An 11676-nucleotide genomic window follows, 5' to 3' on the forward strand; every position below is an offset into this window, starting at 1 on the left:
CGCGGAATACGCGAGAAACCGCAGAAAACCGTGAAAAACGCGAATGTTTTCTTATCATTTTTTCGCGTAACTGATACGAGATAACGACTTGTAGTCTGTGGCAAATCATAGTACTCGACCAGAGCTACAACTTTGCCATGGACACCATCTCGTTATCTCTTATCAGTTCCGTGAAAAATGATAAGAAAAAACGCGTTTTTTTCGCGGTTTTCAGCGGTTTCTCGCGTATTCCGCGAAACTGATAAGAGATAACAAGATGGTTTTCGGCAAAGTTGTAGAGCAGCTTGAGTACTACAACTTCGCCATAGACATCAAGTCGTTATCTCTTATCAGTTACGCGGAAACCGCGAAAACCGCGAATTTTTTCTTATCATTTTTTCGTGAAACTGATAAGAGATAACGACTTGGTGTCTGTGGCAAAGTTGTAGTATTCGACCTGCTCTACATTTCTGTCGAAGAGGCAAGTCTCTTACTTCTTATCAGCTTCACTAAAACAATGTCGGGAAATTTTGCGATTTTCGCGTTTTTTCGCGTTTTTTCGCGTTTTTCGCGGAACTGATAAAAGATAAGCAATATTTGTTGCACCAAAATCATAGCAAAATTTGAGTATTACAACTTTGCTTCAGACACTAATTTGTTATCTCTTATCACAGTCCAGATTTCATATGAAATATCTTGGGGGCCCTGGAGTCCCCCAAGAACAGTAATATGTTGCAAATACGAAGAACAGTCATAGTGTTAAACGGACCATACGCTCAATTTTGTCCAGCACAAAAATGACATTCATCTACATTTTTCAATAAAAATCACAAAATCCAAAAAAAAAATTCAAAATTCTCTCGGTAGTTCACATAATTACGCAACAAACAGTGCAAAGAATTGATTGAAAAAAATAAATTAGGTTCATGAAATAGTCCGCGATACATTTTTCTGGTAGTCGTACGCTCAATTTAGTCCATGACTGTATATATATATATATATATATATATATATATATATATATGTATGTGTGTGTGTGTACGGACCCAAGCCACAACTCAACTTACAGTTAAACGACTCTGTGAAAACAATCCGAAAACCAGATAAAGACAATGCGCGTCTTGCGGATTAGCACAAATCACTGTGGAGTAGAGTGGAGCGATTTTAGCAGTTTTTCGAATTTCGATGCGTACATTTGGGAAAAGTTGCGCCATCAAGTCCTGATTCCAATACGAATCAGAAAAATGTACTTTCATAGTTTAGCGCCTTGAATAGGCGTGATGACCATTTTTCTAATTAAAAAAAAGGTAAGTTTTTATCAAATATCAACATTTTAGCCATCAAATAGCTTCGTTATCTTAGTTTATACAATAATTACTCATCTTCACCACACTTTGCTGTGGTGAGCCATCATTTTATACTTAGTTCGTGCGGAACAAAAATGGTGAAAAAACGCTGGAAATTAGAGTGCATCGATTTGTTGTGAGACAGTAAATGATGGGGGAGGCCTATGTGGCTTTGATAGATCTCGTCAAGTGAAACAACTTTTGTCCTGGCACTTTGGTCCGATCACCCCTTCCTGGACGTGGCACAATATCGGCGTTTTGAGATTTTCCATGGAATTTTATAAAATCGAAAAAAAAATTTGAAAGTGCGATCGTCGTGAAACTTTCAGAATCTCATTTTTTGGCCAAATAACGCATTCTCAGAAAGCTTGAGGTCATTAGGAGTCAATTAGGATAAGAATTAGGTGTTTTAAAGATACATCCCATACAAATCATTCTATCAAGTTTTTAGAACGACAACATCTGTACGGGATGTATCTTTAAAACACCTAATTCCTATCCTTATCAACTCCTAATGGCCTCAAACTTTCTGAGAATGCACTCTAATTTTCAGTAATTTTTCACCTTTTTTGTTCCACACGAACTAAGTATAAAATGATAGCTCACCACAGCGAAGTGTGGTGAAGATGAGTAATTATTGTATAAACTAAGATAACGAAGCTATTTGATGGCTAAAATGTTGATATTTGATATAAACTTACCTTTTTTTTAAATAAGAAAAAGTAGAAAAAATGCGATTTTTTCGAAAAATGGTCATCACGCCTATTCAAGGCGCTAAACTATATGACTATGAAAGTACATTTTTTTATTCGTATTGGAATCAGGACTTGATGGCGCAACTTTTCCCAAATGTACGCATCGAAATTCGAAAAACTGCCAAAATCGCTCCACTCTACTGTGGAGAGAATCCGAACAAATACACACAAACTTATGTATGTGTTTTCACGCACCCAAAAGCCCTGAACACACCAAAAAAAATCGACGTGCATTACATACATTAAACTGGCTTTCGTTTCTTTCTTTCAATAAACTCCATCTCCCTCCCTCTCCCTCTTGCCTGCTGCAGTATATTTGATGAATTACAGAAAAAGTGACAATTGAAACACTGTTTTACACGACCGATTTAATTAATATTACCATACACAGCGCATTTGTCGACATTTTCTTCAGGCATTTTGAAACATTGCCACCCTCCCTCCTCTTTTTCCCTCGCTTTCTCTTTCTCTCTAATTCTATCTCGCTCTCTGTCTCACTTAGTCGTGTCAATGAATATCGAATCGTTGGAAAACAATTCGAATGCAATGAAATTCATTTAACATTTTTTGCATTTTATTCAACCAACAATCACGCTTCTCTCTTCCGCCCTGCCTGCCTTTGGAGCTATATTTGGATTTTTCGATCCGTACTCCCTTTGCTATGAGGTTCATTGAGTTTCGTTGGGCTTTTTCGAACGACTCGCAATCGACAACAACAGTTTTTACCATCAATCGTTTTCGATGCCATCCGTTTTTTTTTATGTACACATTGATAGTTTTCAACGTCATTATGGAATATGGAAGTATCCACCCAATTAGATGCTATCAGTTGAAAATGAAAAAGTGCTTTTTTTCGATGGAAATAAACGATTTCGATCGAATCCATTTACATTAATGCTGTGTCTTATTTTTAAATGTGATTTTATGTTTATACCTTCTTAAGCTCATTTTCCTTTTCCTTTTCCTTTTTCTCCTCGCTACCATTGGTTGGAAGCTAAGACTTGAATGACAACTGTGGCGACGCGAGCGCCCTCAATTTCAATAGGAAAATCAATGTAATTTCGTAATTTTTTTTCTGAACTAAACGCGCCAATTTAAATTTAGTTGATGCTTCCACCCTATGCTCGCTACCATTTATTCGCGTCGTTTTATTTGAAAGGGAAATTCCATCGTTTTATATTACTTGTTTGTTATTTTGTGGAGAAAAAGTTTTGCGAACTATTTTATTTGTTGCATATTTATGGAAAATTGAGCAAAATATCGAAATATCGTTGTAGGAATTGTAGAAACGAGGAAATTTCAGGATTGTGTTTGAGAATTACAAACGGAAAATAGATGTTGAGAGATAGTGGAGAAGATGACGACGACTACACCAACGATAAAGAAGGAGCCCACTTAGACAGTAAAATTAACATTCCGAGAAAGTGACCTCGTTGTGTGGGAATGCCGAGATTGATGCGCATTATCTTTTGTCTGACAAAAAAAGAGAAGAAATATTCATGGACTGTTGAATTTGTCGGGTGCAATTATTTGCCATTTGTCATAAGCGACACAGCGAGAGACGATTGTGTTTTTGAAAAGTGCAACTTGTTGCTGTTGCTGGTGCTGAAAGTAATCAGCATTATCATCATCATACCGAATTAATTGAGCGAATAAAGAGCCTTTCAAATTGAAAGTTTCAATGCATCATTTTAGATTAATTTCGCTAGTCTTTTCACACAGTTTCCCTCGTTTGTTTTTGGATTTTTCGCAATGTTTTGTTTGGTGCTTCGTTTTGTCGTGAAATGGCTGGTTTTTGTCTGTGGAATGGCCGGACTGGGAGATGCGTGTATGTCATACATTTGGAGTATATCAAATAAGACGACGTGACACAAATGGATGAAATTGAATTTGGTTCTTTGCATTAACGAGAGAAAATGGATTATTTTTTTCTCGATCATTCGTTGTCATTTTGTTGTGCCCCAAAATTCGTTCACACGAGCGTTGATGTTCTGTTGATGATAAGAATGTGTAGCGCGTATTAGTTGAAATTGTTTGAATGCAACGACCGAGGGGGATTGGATTTGAGTTTATATCAGCGTTGGAGAACGTTAGAGTTAATAATGTTCCATTAAAACTCTACACATTTGTATTCAAATGTTGTGTTGTTGTGCGAAGAGAGAAAGCGAAAATCAGCGTACATTATTTCATTATCAACATTTTCTTGTTTGACAATTTTTCGGTTGTTATTGTTCGTTTTTAATCGAGAGTGAGAGAGAGAGGAAGAGAGAGAGAATCGTTGATGGCGCGGAATTGCGCAGGGCGGATGCGGGAGCGTTTTCAAGCAGATGAATCCGTGCTGAGCATTGAGATTGAAATTTCAGCGAACGACAAGCGAGCGAGCGGGAAGATGGGGGAGATTGTGAAAAATCACATACAAAACATATTCACACCGACCATTTTCGACGAAAAAAATACATTATAATATTTGCATGCAATGGGCTCGTAGGCGGCACACGCAAACAGTTGTTATTCCTTCGACACCATCGTGCATTTGATGCTAGTAAATCGTGAATTATGTTGATTTCTAACAACGGGCTTCTTTCAGTAAATAAATAAATCATTAATGCACGTAAACAGTCGCGCTCGGTCGCTTACTCTCACTCACCCATCCTAACTCGTTCGATCCTACATACTTTCCGTCCCACTCAGCATCAATGTGCTTACTACCATTCCAATTTATAAGTATTTTGAATTGATATGTGATTAAAGCAAATTCTGTAGTATGTGTAGTGTGTGTGCGTTTGACATTTTATCGGATTGTCGTGATTTTCAAAGCCGCGAGGGAGACAACGTTACTATTCTTTTCTTCTCTCCTATGTACTTTTAGCTTCTTTTCAGGGATGGATATACGAAAAGTGTCATAGCAACACAGCTAGAAACGAATTCGTTTATGCCCCTTGTAAGCTGTTGTATTTCTGGATTTTCGCATATCATTTACCAGCAATACTTTCATGTGATGTGACTTCAACAAGTTTGGACTGAGTAGCCCAAGAGAGAAAGACATTTTTCTTGTCAACGAAATCTTGAATTTCGACGACAAAACAACGAAATTATGCAAAAGCAACAACAACAACAAATTTATTGCAGACGAAGATTGCTTGTTTACTTCCGCACACTTTTTTTTGGCAGAGAACGTGAATAATGTGGGCACCACCAAAATAACAATCGTTCTCGATCATTAATTTTTTCTTAAAAACTGAACAAGTCAATATTGTCACTAATAACTGAAATGGTGACCAATATTTCGTCAATCGAAGCTTTTTACAACCATTCATTTGACACTAATTATTTCAGTCGAAGCTCTCTTCCTCAATTCACACTGAATTGATGAATTGATGCCAAACGAGTGATTTGCGCCACTCAAGCAGGCCGATTTGTAAACTCAAGGGGGTTGATTTAACGGTTGGAGTCACACGTGTGCGAGGGGGGTTATTCCGGTTTTACCCCCCATCTAGGATTCTAAAATGTGGACCCCCCCCCAGCGATTTGGAAAATTTGACACTAGATATAATCGATTTTCAGAAGTGAGGACTTTTTTTTTTAGTCCTCACTTTTCTCTGGATACCGATTTTGAACTAGATAGAATCGATTTCCAAAAGTGGGGACCTTTTTTTTAGGTCTTCATTTTTTTTCACACCCATTTATAAATTTGCAGAGCCCCCCCGGGAAAAGTAATTTTAACCCCCCCCCCCCCTAGAATTTTTGACCTTGCACACGTCTGGTTGGAGTGACTAACCATACTTCTTATCGACTATTCATATATCATCACTATCAAAACCATCCGGCATATGCAACAGTGAGCACAACTACCATTTGGTTTGACGTTTTGAACCAAGTAGTTATTACCATAATGATTTCTACAAAACTCAATAGATGTCGTTAGGGTCTTGCATGGACCCTACGATCAAAACCACTCGTATTTGATTTCATTCATATATACACACATAAAAGAATCCCGGAAATTTCAGGTGTTCGCCGTAAAATTTGACATTTATATATAAATTTCTATATTCATTTTACCGGCAACACTTCAATTTTCCGGGCGATGACGTAATTTCAAATATTCCAACAGAAATTAGCGCCATCTGTCATTTCAAGCGGTAAAATATATATAGTATTTGATAAAATTTATATATAAATGTCAAATTTTACGGCGACCACCTAAAATTTCCGGGGATTCTCTTCTGTGTGTAGTTAAAACAAACATGGATGGATGTAGTTTCGACTCTATCAGAAACTCAATGTTCTGCGCGGGTGTTTTTTTTTGCTGTTTTTAACCGACGTAGTTTTGTGTCGTTGAGATTTGTTTGTATAACAAAAAGTAGTTTTTCTCTCTTGTTCTATGAGCAAATATAAAAATACGGTCTCCAATGGTCGTTGGTTTTTCCATCATTATTATTTGCAATACACTGGAGAAATAGAGAAAAAGCTTGCCGGAAATCGACCCAAATACTCTCACGCCTTAAATTCCTTTCATTCCGAATCTCGTACTGTTGCTCTTAATCCCCGATTATTTTCGTTTTATTTTATGGACTTCGTTGCTTTTCCATTGAAATATGAATTTTGTTACGAATTGCATTCAAATATCGCTCTAAATGGTGTTTTTCGATAGCGCACCAAGTTTGGCAAGAACCAAGAACCAAATTCACAATCTAAGCTCAAACATACATAATTTAGATTTGCTATATCATTGTTAGTAATGAATGGCATTTCAACGGAAGCAATTTTACTATCCATGTCAAATTTTTGTTTGTATTGTCGTCATGGTTGCCTCTATTATGCGCAAAATTCAATCAAAAAATTAGCGAACGTGATTTTTATCGCAATTGGAATTTCACACTCAAACCATAAACACGTAGCAACAACACATTCACACACACACACACACACACATATATATATATATACTCAATCCGCTTGTTGTTCTTTTGTTGTGCAAAGTTTTCTTTTGTGAGTGTTTTTTTCTTATTTCTTCTTAGTCGCGAGTAAATTTTTTCCAGAGTCAATGCGGAATGAATAGATGTGGGTGGCATTCAAAAAAAATCTTGAACTTGAGCTTTTTTTTACTCTTTTGTGAAATTGAGACGAGTCGAGCAAATATCAGATCGAAGTTCACTTCACCTTTCGGTTGATTGAGTTTGATGAATGTCAATTTTCCGGAAAATCAGCCCTAATAATATCCACATGTCGTTGCACTGCCAATGTGAAATAAGTAATCACTTTGTTCAGAGCTGTATCCAGAATAGGAGAAATGGAAAATGCCAATGCTCAAAGAAAATCAAAGCCATTTATTTAAGCTCTCGATTTCATTTGATTTCACAACACACCAGCAACAATCACCGGGTTTTTTTCTATCCAAAAAATATAAAAACGAGTGTTTCTTCCATCCGAATAAACATTTTCGATGGAAACAAATTATGAATGAAATTATTTTTTCAATCCTTTCAATTTTGATATCAAAATAGCGAAATTAATCCAATTAGTGATGATTGTCCCATATAGAAATAATATTTACAATGCTTTTATGATCGGATTCAATTTTATTTTTGGGGAAAATTACTTCAAGTTTGAGTTAAATTTGAGTTCTAGTCCATCTTTTGCCTTTTGTGTTCAATCGCATGGAATAATAAACATTGGAATTGAATTGTTTTTCTGTCAAATGAAAACACAAACCATTGAGACAAAAAAGTGACTACCGGTTAGCCATCTGTTTTGGGACATTTCAACTGAATTTTTGAACGGATTGTGATTGGGTTTCCAATCAATTTTGAACCAATTCATTCAAGTTAGCCGGCTTAGTCAGTCAAATGTATTGACAACGACTGACTATTTATTCAAATTCCATAGTGCGTAGAAAATAAAGCCAAGATATTCGTCAACTGTTGCAATCCTTAAAAAATCATAAATTGTATGAGAAGAAAAATGATTAAATGACTAAAAACTAGTCACCATAGTCAAAAAATTTCTTACAAAGAAAACAAACGAGCTCATTTTCATTAATTTAGGAAGAAGAATTTAAAGAAATGTATTACTACAAAGAACTTCTCTGAAAATTATACGAATGCTTCGAAAAATGTTCAATAATATGTTTAATTTTTGGATTTTTTTTTTAAATATATGTGTATAATAATCACAAATAAGGACTAGAAAAATCGATAGGAAAACAAATTAAAAATGCATTGTAAAATTGCAATTGAATTTGGTAGGTTGTCCCGATTTCAGTCACTCAATCACTATTCTCTGAGAAAATTTATCGATCACTTGATACGTTTTCAAGTTTGTCTGTCCAACATGACTGAAATTAAATAAAATCAATAGAAAACTCCAACAATTGTTGCAGAAGTTTTACGTGTGTAGCCTAAAATTGAACGATTTTACTTTTTTACCCCTTTTTTTGGCGTACATAAATACGTACCTTCGAAAGTAATGCTTTTTTTCCCCGAAAAGTTTCGTGAACTAATTTGGAACAAATGCTTTTCAAAATATGTACGTATATAAGTTTAACTTAACAAGAAATCTTTCAAATACTCGAGTTAGGTTGAATAGAAAATCGTTCAATTCAAAATCCAAGAGATTTAGACTTGTTTCGCAATTATGAAGACAAAAATCCGATTAGAATGCTTCAAAAATTGGAGTCTTTAAAAATTGTCTGAGAAAAAGGAGGCAATAGGGTTCTAATAGCTCCACTTGAATGCACAAATTCACTGAAAATAATAAGTTGGCCTCGTTACAAAATTTAATCTCAGACGATGTTGACAATTTTGCAGGCAAATTTTTTCATTGAATCGTAAATGAATTTGACACACTAGAGTGTCTGAAGAATGAGACAATTCTCTTGAATTGATTTGAATGAAGGGAAAAAAAGCCATTAGATATTTGCTTAGAAATGTTTGTAAGTCTCGAAGATTGTTTCGAAAACTTGTGCTAGACGTACGTTACGTTACAATTTAAGTGTAATCGATATGAGAATAATGTGAAGGAGTTTTATGTATAATTAACGTAATTCTTTGAAATTGTCAACAATGAGCTTTATATAGTCAGTGTGATGGAATTAAAGTGGCGCCGCCACCATCGCCGCCACCGCCATCATCATCATTGTCTGTGTTGCTCGCATTATAAGAGATTCTCTCAAAGAGAAGGAGTTAATTTCAATCAAATTCCATGGTTTACCGTTTCGTGGAAAGCCGATTTTGCCGGTTATTATTTACAATATCATTGAATGGTGATGCCTAAACAAAAACCCATAATTAATTGGTTTAGTCATCTAACGAGCATCCTCATATTTGCATAAACAATCCAAACGGAACATACACAAATTCATCATGCGTTCATTCACGATGTCGATATTCCTTCGACGAAAAGAGAAATACCGCCCAAAAAAACAATATTCACAAGCTACTTAAGATGATATATATAACCGTGTTTTATACTAAGTTTGAGCAGACGATCTGATTTGAGAACATTGATTGTTGTTTGATTTCTGAGAATAATACAAACACACGCGAGAATCCAATCGTTTGCTTCACTTCACCGTATGAACGCGCTATTATTCTTAATTTAGAACATTTAAAAAAAAACAATGAGAGAAAGATGTATAAAACGGTAAAAATGTGGCTGGAATGCAATTGCCTTGTGATATAAATACGAACATTTAAATCGCCACTCAATAGTCGATCAGCCTCAATCATGATGCCAATTTTTTGCGAATGAACATGTGAATTGCAACTTGGGTTTATTTGCGCAAACGATGAAATGTGGCCAATTTACTAAATGATAGATAAATCGCATGCACAACTGCCACTTTTCAACGGGTTCGATGCGTATTTGGGTGAGTGAAAAAAGAAACCATCAAATAAAACGAGATATTCATACTCACTGCTCAGTTTTCTCGCTGTGCGCTCATCGTTGTTGCAATTTGATGCGACCAAAAACGACCTATTTTATCCTCGATGTACGAGGTAGTTCTAACTAATTTATCTGCTTTTTGTTACACGCTCGAAACCAATCCGCTGCATCCGATGTGCAGTGTCCCGATTGACTGTCTCCTTTTTCAACAAACAACATCACATACACTAACTCGCTCTTTTTCGGTGCGTGTGCTGTAATGTGTCAAAGTGCATTCGCAGATTAACGACTCATTCTATTCAGTTTCGCTGCTGCATTTGGTATCATTCGTTACACAGTCATTGAGTTTTGATTGCGTCTCATATTATTATTACACCACAAACACGATAATCAAATGTTCATTACAGTTGTGTTACTCTTTTGTTTTTTGGTTTGCGTTTTGTTTTGACCGCGATTGCTGCTGTATTTGATTTGCTGCACCAAGCCACCATAGACAAAAATTATAGCCTGTAAAAAAAGCCACTAAATTTGTTGAACGCTTTGATTTTTCGCAAAGTCAACCTGTCTATTTCAAGTGAGCGTAATTAGACGAATTTAAAACATTATGAGAACATTATTCAACTGAAAATGATCAGTGCAATTGGGAGCTAGAAAATGGGAACAGATTTTTTTTTGTTTCCTTTGGTGTGGACGAAAAGAAGATAAAAAAAAACGGAACCTATAAAGGAAAGTTCGAATAGAGAAAAATGCATTCACGCGATGAATCACTTTGATTCACGATTATATCAAACGAAATTTATTGAATGGGTTGGGGAAATAAAAAGACGGCACACGAAGGAAGAAAAAAAGGCTACGGAAATATGAAGCTAAAATTGAATGCATGCGGAGTAATTGGCAATAAATTGACTCTTAAACGCATATTCAAACACTGAAGCTGAGTAAAAGCAAAAAGAGTATAGATAAAAAATAAATGAAGACTACGCATCCCTTTCAATAGAAAGAAAAAAATCGATGAACAATCAAACTAAAGACAAGAAACTCTATAAAAATAGTTGCAACTCATAAAACGTTTGAAGAATAAAAAAAATCTTCCACTAATATGATGAACGATCAAAAATCGAGAAAATTGGTTGACAAAAACATTTGATGCTAACATTCTTTTTCTGTTCAGGTTCCGAGTTTGGCAAAACAACGAGAAAATTTCGCGTAACGGTAATTTGAAACTCTGCAAGCTCTTCGATTTGAAAATTCGTTCAGAAACGACGAAAATTTATTACAGTCTCGCCAGTGTCGAACTTGGATAGAACTCTACAACACACAACCGTACTGCTCGTATCCGAATGTGATACTGATTTCAAAACAGATCAGCTGAACTGTGCTCAGTTCGGTTGAAACGGAGAATTCCTACAGAGCCAGTCAGTGGCAGCGTGTTGCGCTGTATTTCGTTCACACAACTGAACATTCCGCTGTTTGCTTCAATGTTGCTGCCACCGCCTCCGCCGTCATCGTTTACTGTCGTCGATTGGACTAAGAAGGTTTGCAAGGACAAACGCGCGCGAAAAATATCATAACGGTTCTTTTGTTTTTTAAGACGAAATTGGATGTTATCGTTGTTTGTATGCATAGCGTGCATCGAAACAGACAGGGAAATTTCGTTTCATTTCCCATCACAACATAATTGTTTTTTCCGAAACGGGGCTGATTCTGGC

The 11676-nt window shown here is 35.9% G+C and overlaps 1 long non-coding RNA gene across 1 annotated transcript in view; it reads right to left on the minus strand.

Annotated features, from left to right (window-relative positions):
• The window catches only part of LOC129575309 (uncharacterized), a 62416-nt gene extending 51059 nt beyond the window's left edge, over nucleotides 1–11357 (minus strand). Inside the window, exons 1-2 of the long non-coding RNA XR_008688787.1 lie at nucleotides 11122–11357; nucleotides 9999–10474 (exon numbers count right to left, since the gene is read on the minus strand). This is a non-coding gene — a long non-coding RNA (uncharacterized LOC129575309). The remainder of the gene's footprint in view (nucleotides 1–9998; nucleotides 10475–11121) is intronic.
• Between the last annotated feature and the right edge of the window lie 319 nt (nucleotides 11358–11676).

The sequence above is a fragment of the Sitodiplosis mosellana genome, unplaced genomic scaffold (genome assembly GCF_009176505.1).
Source record: "Sitodiplosis mosellana isolate CC-2019 unplaced genomic scaffold, AAFC_SMos_1.0 Smas_scaffold_6166, whole genome shotgun sequence".
NCBI classification, from domain to species: Eukaryota; Metazoa; Arthropoda; class Insecta; order Diptera; family Cecidomyiidae; genus Sitodiplosis; species Sitodiplosis mosellana.